Source organism: Felis catus, chromosome C1 (assembly GCF_018350175.1).
Source record: "Felis catus isolate Fca126 chromosome C1, F.catus_Fca126_mat1.0, whole genome shotgun sequence".
NCBI classification, from domain to species: domain Eukaryota; kingdom Metazoa; phylum Chordata; class Mammalia; order Carnivora; family Felidae; genus Felis; species Felis catus.
The window spans coordinates 20,248,324-20,259,269 of NC_058375.1; the positions used below are offsets into that span (position 1 = coordinate 20,248,324).

Genomic DNA, 10,946 nt, shown 5'->3' on the forward strand with positions numbered 1-10,946 from the left:
TAAAGGGCTGTCCCAGGTCCTCAGGGAACCATTTCTGATACCCTGCCCGCAATGAGTTGAGGCCTCCTGTCCCCTCATCTGTTAGACTGCCTGTATTTTTCATTCCCTTACTCCACTTCCTAATTGTCTTCACTCTTTTAAACTTTTTTTTTTTAATGTTTATTTTCAAGAGAGAGACAGAGCACAAGTGGGGGAGGGGCGGAGAGAGGGAGACACAGAATCCGACGCAGGCTCCAGGCTCCGAGCTGTCAGCATAGAGCCCGATGCAGGGCTCGAACCCACGTACTGTGAGATCGTGACCTGAGCCGAAGTCAGATGCTTAACCGACTGAGTCACCAGGGTGCCCCTGTGTTCACTCTTTTGTTCGGTGCCTCGCATGTACCAGGCCTGCTCTGGATGGAGAGACTGGTGGTAACACATACATAACACTTAAGCGGTGCTGATCTGTATTCTGGAAGAAAGCGAAGGACAAAGGATGGAAGGAAGGAAGGTGCTATCTGTTCAGAGAGCTGTATGAAGTGAGAGAGGAAGCCACAGAAAAGTCTGTGTGTGGAACATTCCAGGCAGAGGGAACAGCAAGGGCAAGGGGCCTTGAGGCCCATGGATTTGAGAAGCAAGGGGACTAGTATGTCCAGAATGCAAAGAGCGAGGGCTAGAGCGACAGGAGACGAGTCAGGAGACGTTAACAGGATGCCGGTCACACAGGGCCTTGTAAGGGACAGGACGGAGTTTGGATTTTATTTCAAGTGAAAAGCTGATGGGAGGCTCAGGAGAGCATTCAGGAGGCTTCCGGCACTGTCTGGAAGCTGGAGGCCTCATTTGCAGGGTAGGGCAGCAATCCTGATAAGAGATGGTTCTGGCATGGGCTGGGCCTAGAGAGCTGACAGGAAGTGCCCGTGGGTTGCCTCACATGAGGGAGAGAGGACAACGCCTGTGCATCGAACCCCTGGTTTTTATGTGATTATTTGACTACTTTCTATCTTTTTTAATCCAGGAGAACAGGGACCTTGTCTGGTCTGTTTTGCTTACTGCACTTCGCCTTGTATCCAATACAGTGTAAATGCTTCGCGAACGTTTGTTAAATGACTTAATGATAAAGATACGGCATTTGCTAGGACTTGAACCCTGGTCTCTCGGCTCCGTGCCCGGTGCCTTTTCTCTCTCGCCAGGTTTTTGGCGAGCACCAAAGGAGATAGGAGCTGTGCAAGGGCTTTGCAAGTGGCGAAACAGAGCCCCCAGGCTGGTGGCTCTGGGGTCATTACCAACTGGTATCTCCACGGACTCAACTCAGAGCAGGCACAGTCCCGAAGCCTGCTAAGCCGGCCTGGCACAGCCCCCCACCCTGGGGGGCGACCCTCCCCCTCCTCACAGCCCAGCCCCTGGAGCCCAAGCTCAGAACAGTTCTGCCCAAAGAGTGGGCACAGGTGCCCACGGCAGGGAACATTATACTCTGCCCTTCAGACCCCGGGGGCTTGAGTCAGTCCCCCACCCCTCAGGAGATGTGAAGCCGGTATGAAGAAAACACAGGACTCTACACAGGTTTCCTCCCTGTCCTGGCAGACCACCCCCCCTCCCCCCTCCCCCCCCAGCCCTCACTCCAGAGCTCTCCTTCCCCTGGGCCAGCTTGGGTGGGAGGAGTCAGCTGGATGTGCTGACTCTTTCACCCCACCTCACCGGTGCCCTTGGGCAGGTGCCTGCCCTGTCCGGAAATTCAGGGTCTCCCCTGAGGCAACGGGGAGAGCGCTATCCTTGGCCACTGCTGTGCAGCTTCGCTGAGACTGAATCGGGGCCCCTTGTAATTCTCTCTCCTGGCCGCCTATATTGTTCTCACCTAGCCCTTAACCCAGTTTCTACCTATATGTTCATTTGTGTGATCCGCTTCTTGATGTCCGCTCTCTGGGACCGTGCCTGCCTCATTCACCAGGAGACACCCAGGAGCCAGCCCTGGGCTGGTTTATGCAGGAGGCACTCAGTAAAGGTTGAATGAGGGGATGAAAGCACTTTGTAAACTACAAAGCAGGAGTGGTGGGAAGGGGCGGACTGGGATTGTTGTACAATGGCTGTTGTCCACACGGGCAGGGGAAGCAACACAGCAGGAGGCTACCAGCACGTGGCTACGGCTGGGTGGGGTATGGACTGAGCAGCCCGACTCCCCACCCACCCCACCTCTAAACCCCAGCACTTGGTATGATTGAAAACAGCAGTAATAACAGCCTTTTCGTCCATGTTCCCTCACTGAATCTGCACAACAAGGTCTCGGGGTGAGTGCTATCATTAGTCCCATTGTAAAGATTTGGAAACCGAGGCTCAGGGAAATCTAAGGAATTTACCCAAGGTAAATAAATGGTGGGGCTGGGATTCAAGATTCAAACCCAGGTCTGTCTGAGGTCCGGTCTACCAGAGGGTTGGCGGCGACGCCCTTCTGCTCCTCTCCTCACCGTTAAACTTCCAAGCCTTCCCCATCCCCACCTTGCCTCCTCCAGACTCTGCTCTGTCCTCAGTCACTTTGAGCAGGCACCTCTCAGAGCCTCAGTGTTTCCGCCTGTAAAATGGACACACTAATCCCTGCCCATTTTGTAGTGAAGGTCCATGAGGATAGGGACGCTGTCTGCAAAATGTCAAGAGCTAGGCGAGTTGGGGCAGCTGTAGTAGAAGACAGTGCAGGGACCTGTCTGAGGCCACCCTGAGGTGGTCTCTGTCTCCCAGCCCTGGGTTCTGGCTGGGCACTGCGGGTGAAGGATGAGCGCGTGTAGGTGAGGGTGTGGCTGAGTGAGGCAGCAGACCTGCCTCCAGGGAACTCTTGAGGGTCAAGAAAAGCCCCCCCCGCTGTTTCCAATTTGAGGCTTCCAGTTGATGAAATAAAAAAGTAAGAAGAGCTGCATAATACGTGGTATATTTTAAATGTTTACATTTAACAAATGAGTGCTTTTAACACACAAAATACAATGCAATATAATTGTGCTATTCACAGGATAATTACAGGATTTATAGAAAATATTAATTCATAGCGCACTGCGGGAGGTGTGGCTGGGTAATGAGACACAAGTTTAGAGTTGCCTAATGAGTGGGTCTGTGCTTTTCTCCTATGGTGTACCTCTGTCGCTACATGTTAGTCGCTCATTTGGGCTTCCCAGTGGTCTAGACGGCCCTACTCCATCCGGCCCCTACCTCTGCCCACTCAGTCCCCTCTCTGGTTTCTTTACTGCTCCTTGAACCACAGCAGGCACGATGTTGCCCCAGGGCATTTGCACTTGCCTTCCCCTCAGCCCCGGACCCTCCTCCCTTAGATATCCTCACGGCTTCCTCCCATACCACATCTTCTGGTCTCTATTTGAAGGTCTCTTCTCTGGAGGCTCTCCGGCACCATTCTATTTAAAATTGCCAACCACCCCCACAGTCCCTATTCCCCTTCCTGTGTTTATTTTTCTCCCTAGAAGAAATTTTCAACACCACCACGCACACACACTACATTGGCTTACCGTCTGCTGCTTTGCCAGGGTTTCTAATAGCTGGAACACAGAAGGTGCTTAATAAACAAGAATGGATTATTGGCTCCTCCGAGGGTCTCTATCCCGTGCCCTCTCCGGGAGGCCCGGCCTGGTTCCTCCTCGACTTGGTGCCCTTGCATTCATCACAGGGCGGACCTGCTGTCTCGTGGGGTTGGGTGCTCGGACCCAGGGACCTCCTTGTGCTGCCACCTCTGAGGCGCTGATTTAAAGCAGATGGCCCTGTGCTTCCCCCCTCCAGCGCTGAGTCTCAGGCTACTTCCTGGTGGCCTCTGGAGCTCAGCTACTGCCCGCCCCGCCCCCGGCCATGCCCCTGAAGTGCATCCGGGGTTGTGGGGCAAGCCACTGGGGGACCTAAGCTTCCCTTCTGTGTGCCAGCCCTGTGTCTCATTTCATCCTCGCCTCGTTCCCATTTTGGGGAGGAGGAATATGAGGCCGAGTCGAGGGAGGGATTTGTCTGAAGTGGCTAGCTGGGTGAATTCCCCGCTGGCCTCCCCCCTTCCCCTGACGGTCCTCCTGGAGGCTTGGAGTTCACAGTGCGCACAGGGCAAGCAAAGCAGGCTCCGGGCAGGCGGGCTCTCCTCCCCAGGCACTTGCTCGCCCTGTGGTCTCTACCTGTAGAGCCTTTTCCCTTCCTTCCTGTGTGAGTCTCAGCTCTGCTGCCTTGTCCTCGGGGCTCGGGGCAGGGCTACGTTAGGAGCCTTTTCCGGGCTCCTGAAGCTCCCTCTGGGAAAGCACTGAGGGAAGGCGGGGGTTGGGGGGGGGGGAGGAGGGGGAGGGGTGGGGACCGGAACCACACCTGCCCTTTACCAATCTGCCTTCCACACTAGACTGTCAGTGCTTTGACGGCAGAGACCAGTTGGTGGGTTTTGTTTTGGTTTTAGTTCTTGTAGTTCTTTTACGTTTTTAAAGATTTTATTTTTGAGTCATCTCTACCCCCAGTGTGGGGCTCGAACTCATGACCCCAAGATCAAGAGTCGCATGCTCTTCTCACCAAGCCAGCCAGGTGCCCCTAGTTGTTTTTTTGTTTTGTTTTGTTTTGTTTTGTTTTAATTGTACTCATTCACTGATTTGTTAGGTCATTCACAAATGTTAATGGAGCACCGATTCTGTGTTCTGAGATCAGTTCGGAGTTCTAGAGATGCAGCAGCAAAGAAAACAGACTATCAGTCTCTATGTCTCAGGAAGCCCACAGTTTCGGTGGGAGATGGACACTTAAGACGGAAATCAGACCATACAGTGATAAGTGCCATGGAGGGGGTTAATAGGGACTGAGGGGGTTACTGGACCCCAGTAACTGCACCCAGTGCAGGGCCTGGCACAGAGTCAGCACCAAAAAGGTATTTGAATTAGAGCTAAAGGACCGCAAAGCCAACTGTCTCCGAAGCAGCAGGATCAAATGCCTCACTGTCCCCTCTCCTGTACAGAGAGGAGCTCTTCTAGCCCACTTCCTTAGCTGTACGGCCTTGGGAAACCTCCTTCTCCTCTCTGTGCCTCAGTTTCATCGTCTGTAAAATGGTACTAGTGTTACCTGCCTTTTAAGGTTGTTCCAAGAATTAAACGTGATGAAGTCCTGAAAGGGGCTGAACACGGAGACTGGAATATATTCAGTGCTCAATAAATGGAAGGGAGAAGGTGAGGATGAAGAGGGTCGGGGCCAGGAAAGTTGGAGGAGTGTTGGCCTGGTCCCCCGTTGCTCTTGGACCTCTGGGCTCTGCTCAGCCGGGATGGGCAGTTTCAGAAATGGCCACGAGATGGCGCCCGAACCCCAGGAATTCAGAAGTCTGTTTTCTCAGCCGATGATGCTGTTCAGGGAAGGAGGGGCCAGAGAAGCAGGTGCGTTCCTGGGGCTGGGGCCGGGGCTGGGGCTGGGACTTGTGGCTTCTTGAAATCCAGCCTCTTCCAGCCATTCTCTCCCTTCAGTTATTCCCTTGGGGTTCCTGTTCGTGTTCGGGTCTCCAGCCCTCCCTTTGCCCTCAACCCCCCAGCATTGGAGTGCAAGGCTTCTGCTGAGTAGATGCTGCTGCTTGTCCGCCGGCTGTGGGCACCCTGGCCCCTTCTCATTTATGAACCGGGTGGCAGTACGTCACTGGACACTTTCTGTGGGCCTTGCAGGGTGGAGAGCCAGAGGAAATGACCCTGTTCCTGTTCATACTATCCTGGGGGGTGGGGTGGGAGGTGGCGATAGAAATTAAAAGAAGAAAATGGAAACTATGCAGCAGTTACTTAAGACACCCTTCCCATCAGCACATAGGAAATATCCTCATTTCGCAGATGCAAAAACTGAGGCTCAGAGGCCACATGAATGAATTGCCCTTCCCATACACCAGGCTCTTTCACCAGCAGTGAGGTGTGGTCCAGACCAAGTATATTCATAAATTCATTCAACAGCATCTACTGAGCTCTGCAGATCCAGCAAGAATCAGATCTGGCCCCTGCCCTCGGGAGCTGGCAGTCTGGAGGGAGACGCTGGCAGAGAAGCACACAAGGGCAGCTTGTCCTCGAAGTCTGTTCTGGGCACAGTGGCGACCCAGAGGTTGCAGCTGCTGGGGCCACCTGAACAGATTGGGGGGCAGGAGGGATGGATGGTGCGAGAGACTTTGTAGATTCCTTGGGGACCAGCGATCTGCTCAGATATAATTCTCAGAAAGGTAAAATCATGAGTCTCTACAATAAAAACAAGTGAACACGTGCCAGAGGTTTTCTTTAGCTCATTAACTGACAAGAAACAAGCAAAATGTTAAGACAAGCTCGAATGAGGATTCGATTTCAGGTACTTACCTTTTCCACCGGACAAAACTTCTTTGTGCTGTGAACAGGACTCATTTGCTTGCTGTGGGAAGCAATCATTTCCATGATTATCTGTTTCCTACAAATTGTCTCTATCCCTACAGAGTTATAAAGTCAATCAAATAATCAATAATATCACACAACCCTAAAGAATCAGATGATCGTCAGAGGACCTGTAGCCGACCCCCAGACCTTCTCTCAAAGGACACGCAAGAATCTCTCATGCCTTTTCCAAGCCTTTGATATGTTTTCTTGACTGACCCTCGGGAAGATCAGGATAAATTAGGGAGCAGCTGTTCCTGGGGAGACGCTGGTCCCACCCTCCACCATTCCCTTCTGCACCCAGGTGACAGACTTCCCCGCCTAGCAGGAGCTGGTCACTGTCAGTTCCCACCAGCAGGTGGCGCTGGGGTGAATTCTCAGCAGCACCATAGGGAATTCTGGAGCTGGGAACTGAGGGGCGGCTCCCAATTTTCCACCATTACTGGTCTTCACGCTTCAGGATTTCAGGATTTCAGGATTTCAGAGGGCCATTTCCACCTAGGGTTGTTGGTTTAGTCATTCACTGATTCAGTCTTTTTTTTTTTTTTTTTTTTTTTTTCATTTGACAAACATGTGCCCAGGCCCACAGGTCACGTTCCTGAGTTCTCCAGACAGAAACTTACATGCCGCAAACAATCAGTCCTTGTCTTCGCTTGCCTGGCTTTGCTGCCAGGATTTGGAGCCACCTGCAATTCTGAAATCTCACCCCACCCCATTCCTGCCCTGGCTACCCGTGTGCTCACTCCCCCTGGAAAATTCACCTCATCAGAGGTTGAATAAAAGGCTTTACTTCTATAATCTCCTTTTAAGATCTTATTATTCCCATTTTCCAAGGAGAGAGCAGACTCCTCCTCTTCTGGCTCTGGCTGTGTGGCAAGGCTGTGCCTCCATCCCTCAAGGCCCAAGGATGGCTGAGATGCCACCTCATTTCCCTGGCCTTCCTTAAAATTTTAAATTAAACTTTTTTTTTTTTTTTTTTCTGCAAGCAGGGGAGAGGGGAAGAGGGAGAGAGAATCTTAAGCAGGCTCCACACTCAGCATGGAGCTGGACACGGGGCTGGATCTCATGACCCTGGGATCATGACCTGAGCCCAAATCAAAAGTCAGATGCTCAACCGACTGAGCCACCCAGGCAGGCGCCCCTCCCTGGCCTTCCTATAAGATCACACTCACAGAGGCCTGCAGCATAAAATGTACCTCTCTAGCCCTTCTCCTGGGTCTCAAAACTTCTTCAGAATGTAGTGAGAGTGACTACAAACTCAGTGCCACACAACTCAGCAGACAAGGAACTCTGGAGTGACCTCACTTCCCTCCTCAGCTGAGACCTCTGCATTGTAAAGGGGCAGTCAGCACAGCGTGGAGGGTGGGCGGGCAGGGTCCTAAAGGCCGTGAGATCGTGAATGAGGTCTGTGCTGGGGCCTAAGAGTGGTGGTGGGGCTGTGGCATGGGGCCACCAGAGGGCGCATGTGTCCTATTGGGGCCTCAGCCGTGGTTCCCAAGAGGGTCCTACCCTAGCCCCTTGGCCCTTCCCTGTATGCTGGGTCCAGGCTTGTGGGAGAAAACCTTCCTCCTGGGGAGTGAGTTAGGGTAGGGGCCCCCACATCAAGACTGTGACATCAGCAGGACAGAGGTCCCCAAATGCTGTTGTCAGGTCCCTCAGGAGTTTCCTGAAAGAAGAATCTTTGCGAGAAAAGAGTGGAACGACTTGGGAGTGGATCCTGGGGGGAAAGGCGCTGGTGTCTGAACACCTTGGGGCTGCAGGCAGTGAGATGTGGTGGGCATGAAGTAGAGATGGGATGGAGAAGGAGAAGGCAGGAAAGGGAGGAAGAATCAGGAAACCCTCAGGGGCCTACCTTTCCCAGAGGGAAGTGGACAAGCCCGGACAGGCCATGAGAAGTCCCTGAGCTGTTAGCCCAACCTTGAGTCTCCCCGTCTTTCCCGGGGAAGCACACAGGCTGACTCAGCATCCCAGGGGGGCAGCTTGGATCAATGGTCTGGACAGCTTTGCTCTAACAAATCGGGACGTCCCTGAGTTGTTCCTTCAGGACAGACCCCTGGGTGTTTTGGGCAGGCAGTATTTCATTTCCTCAGGTCCGCTCTGAGAAACTGTTGGAACTTGTGGTTTGGGAGAGGCTGTGCGGGTGAGAACGGGCCCCCTCAGTGGTCTAGACCAGATTTTCTGGTTTCTTCTTTTACCAAGCAAAACAGGATGGCGTCCACTGGACTGGTAGACACAGGAGAAGAGGTGGGTCTCTCACTGTCCCGAGGAGGGGCACTCAGCAATCCCGATTATTTTCTGTTAAACTTATTTTGTCTGTCATGGTGATGAAGCCGGACAGACCCTAAAAGAACACGGGCGTTAGCAGCTATTTCCAATGGTCTGGGCTCCATTCCCTCAATTGCCAAAGGGGTTTCCCTTCCCCTTCTCCCTGATATAGAAGTCAGGGAATCCCCATGGCTGCCTTTGGTGCCCGAGGTCCCCTTGATGCAAGTTTTATCCCGTAGTCCCTTTTGTGACGTTTTCTGGAAAGTTCCGAGCCAGCACATACTCCTCCTCCATTATTAGTCATCTATTGCTAGATCACCCCCAGACTTAGCAGCTGAAAACAACAGACATTTATTGTCTCACAGATTCTGTGGGGGCTCTGACCCAGGGTCTCGCATGAAGTCGTGGTCAAGATGCCCGATGGGATTGCAGGCGCTTGAAGGCTTGACTGGGAGGTGGCTCACTCACCTGGTTGACAAGCGGGTGCTGATGCTTGGCAGGCGACCTGAGTTCCTCACCTCGTGGGCCTCTCTGTAGGGCTGGTGGCTGGCTTCCCCACAGTGAGTGATCCAGAAGAGAAGGCTGAAGCTATGAGGTCTTTTATGACATAGCCTCAAGAACCACATGCCATATCCTACTGGTCGCCCAGGTCAGCCCTAGTTAACATGGGAGGAGACTGCACGGGGACCTGACCACCAGGGGCGGGGATTGCAGGGGGCTGTCTCACCTACCACACCAGCCTTCAGGTAAATTTCCAGAAACGGGAATCTCATTCACTGAAGTTTCCCTGCCTCCCAGAACTATGGGAGTGATCTTGAACATCTCTTTCATCCCCTAGCGGGCTCTGTCCAACGAGGAATGAGGGTGATGCCCCGTGCAGGCCCCCGCCAGCCTCCCCTTAGCTCGCTTCTTCCTATGCCCCTCACTGATGAGCTTCCGGCATCTCAGGGGCGAGTGCCAGCTGCAGCACAAAGTGTCTTTCCCAGGCTGCCACAGCTCTTTCAACAAACGACAGCTTCAGCCTGGGCATCTCGTGGTTTCTTTAGGAAACTGACCAGATGGGCCCATTTCTTAGGGACGGCCCAATTTGGAATCACAGGGACAACCTTCGACACACTAACTCCGATCCCAACTCCCTCGGCCAGTCTGTAGTAGTGAAGGTGCTTTTGGAGGCCAGGGGCAGAAGCCAACTCAGCCAAAGGTGGAATTCAGTAGGAGGATGCCAGAGTGTGTCACAAGACGGAGGGAAGCTGAAGAGCCAGGATCCAGGAAGGGCAGGGACCGGGCAATCCTGAAGGTCAGCAGCAGGGCTCTGTGGCCAGTTGCCGTGGAAAACGGCCATCAAGGGACACAGTATCAAAGACCCCTTACCTCTGTCTGATTTCCTGGCAGAGAAAATGGATTAATCCAGCCTGAGTCAGGTGCCCAGCCCAGTCCAATCAGCAGTGGCCAGGGAAGGGGTGGAGTCCCTTGATGGGGGCAGGTTCCTAGAACCGGTAATATTGCTGAGAGCTGAGACCTACTCAGAGATATCTGAACTCAGGGCAGAGGCTGGTTCTGTGTGGAAATAAAGTATCCCCACTATTGGAAAGCTCCCAAATCACACTGTATCCCTTTCCCTTTTCTAGAAGCTTCCTGGGACTCCGAGAGCCATTCACTTATTCAAGACGTTACTCTCTTGCTTGTTCTTCCCCTCTGAATATCCTGCCTGGAAGCTGGCACCAGCTTATGGGCTATAAAGTCACTTCAGAATGTGGTTCCGAGATCATCTCTTTCAGAATCAGAAACTGGGAAGCTTGTTAAAAATCCAGGTTCTAAGGATTGGGCCTCAGAATCTGTATTTAAACCCACTCTGCAGGGTGAGAAGCACCACCTTAGAGTGTTTGGGACATAGCCTTGTCCCAGCTCCCCTGAGCCCCATTCCCTGGCCATCTCCTTGATCTTGTCAGGCACTCTCCCATGACCCTTCTGTGACCTCTCCTAGCAGAGGCAGGTTCCCTTCCCCCACCCCCCACATATACCTCTTATTCTGACCCTACTCCTGACAACATCTTTTCTTCTTTTCCTGCCTTCGTTTGCCTTCTGTTCCGATTCTCTCCAATACTCATTTTTTTTAATGTTTGTTTATTATTTTGAGAGAGAGACACACACAGCACAAGTGGGGGAGGGGCAGAGAGGGGGAGACACAGAATCTGAAGCAGGCTTCAGGCTCTGAGCTGTTAGCACAGAGCCCGACACGGGGCTCGGACCCACAGACTGTGGACTGCATGATCGTGACCTGAGCCGAAGTCAGACGCTCAACTGACTGAGCCAACCAGGGATCCCTCTTATTTTAAATGAGAG

At 52.9% G+C, this 10,946-nt stretch overlaps 1 long non-coding RNA gene across 2 annotated transcripts; it reads right to left on the reverse strand.

The window, feature by feature from the left end:
• Positions 1–5,085: 5,085 nt before the first annotated feature.
• LOC109502178 lies at positions 5,086–10,112 on the reverse strand. 2 transcript variants are annotated; one of them, XR_002160606.3, is made up of 3 exons: positions 8,191–10,112; positions 6,288–6,339; positions 5,086–6,173 (listed from the first exon to the last, which is right to left on the reverse strand). It is a non-coding gene; the product is annotated as an uncharacterized LOC109502178 (long non-coding RNA). The 2 variants fall into 2 exon arrangements; XR_002160607.3 differs by having other exon boundaries at positions 8,534–10,111.
• Between the last annotated feature and the right edge of the window lie 834 nt (positions 10,113–10,946).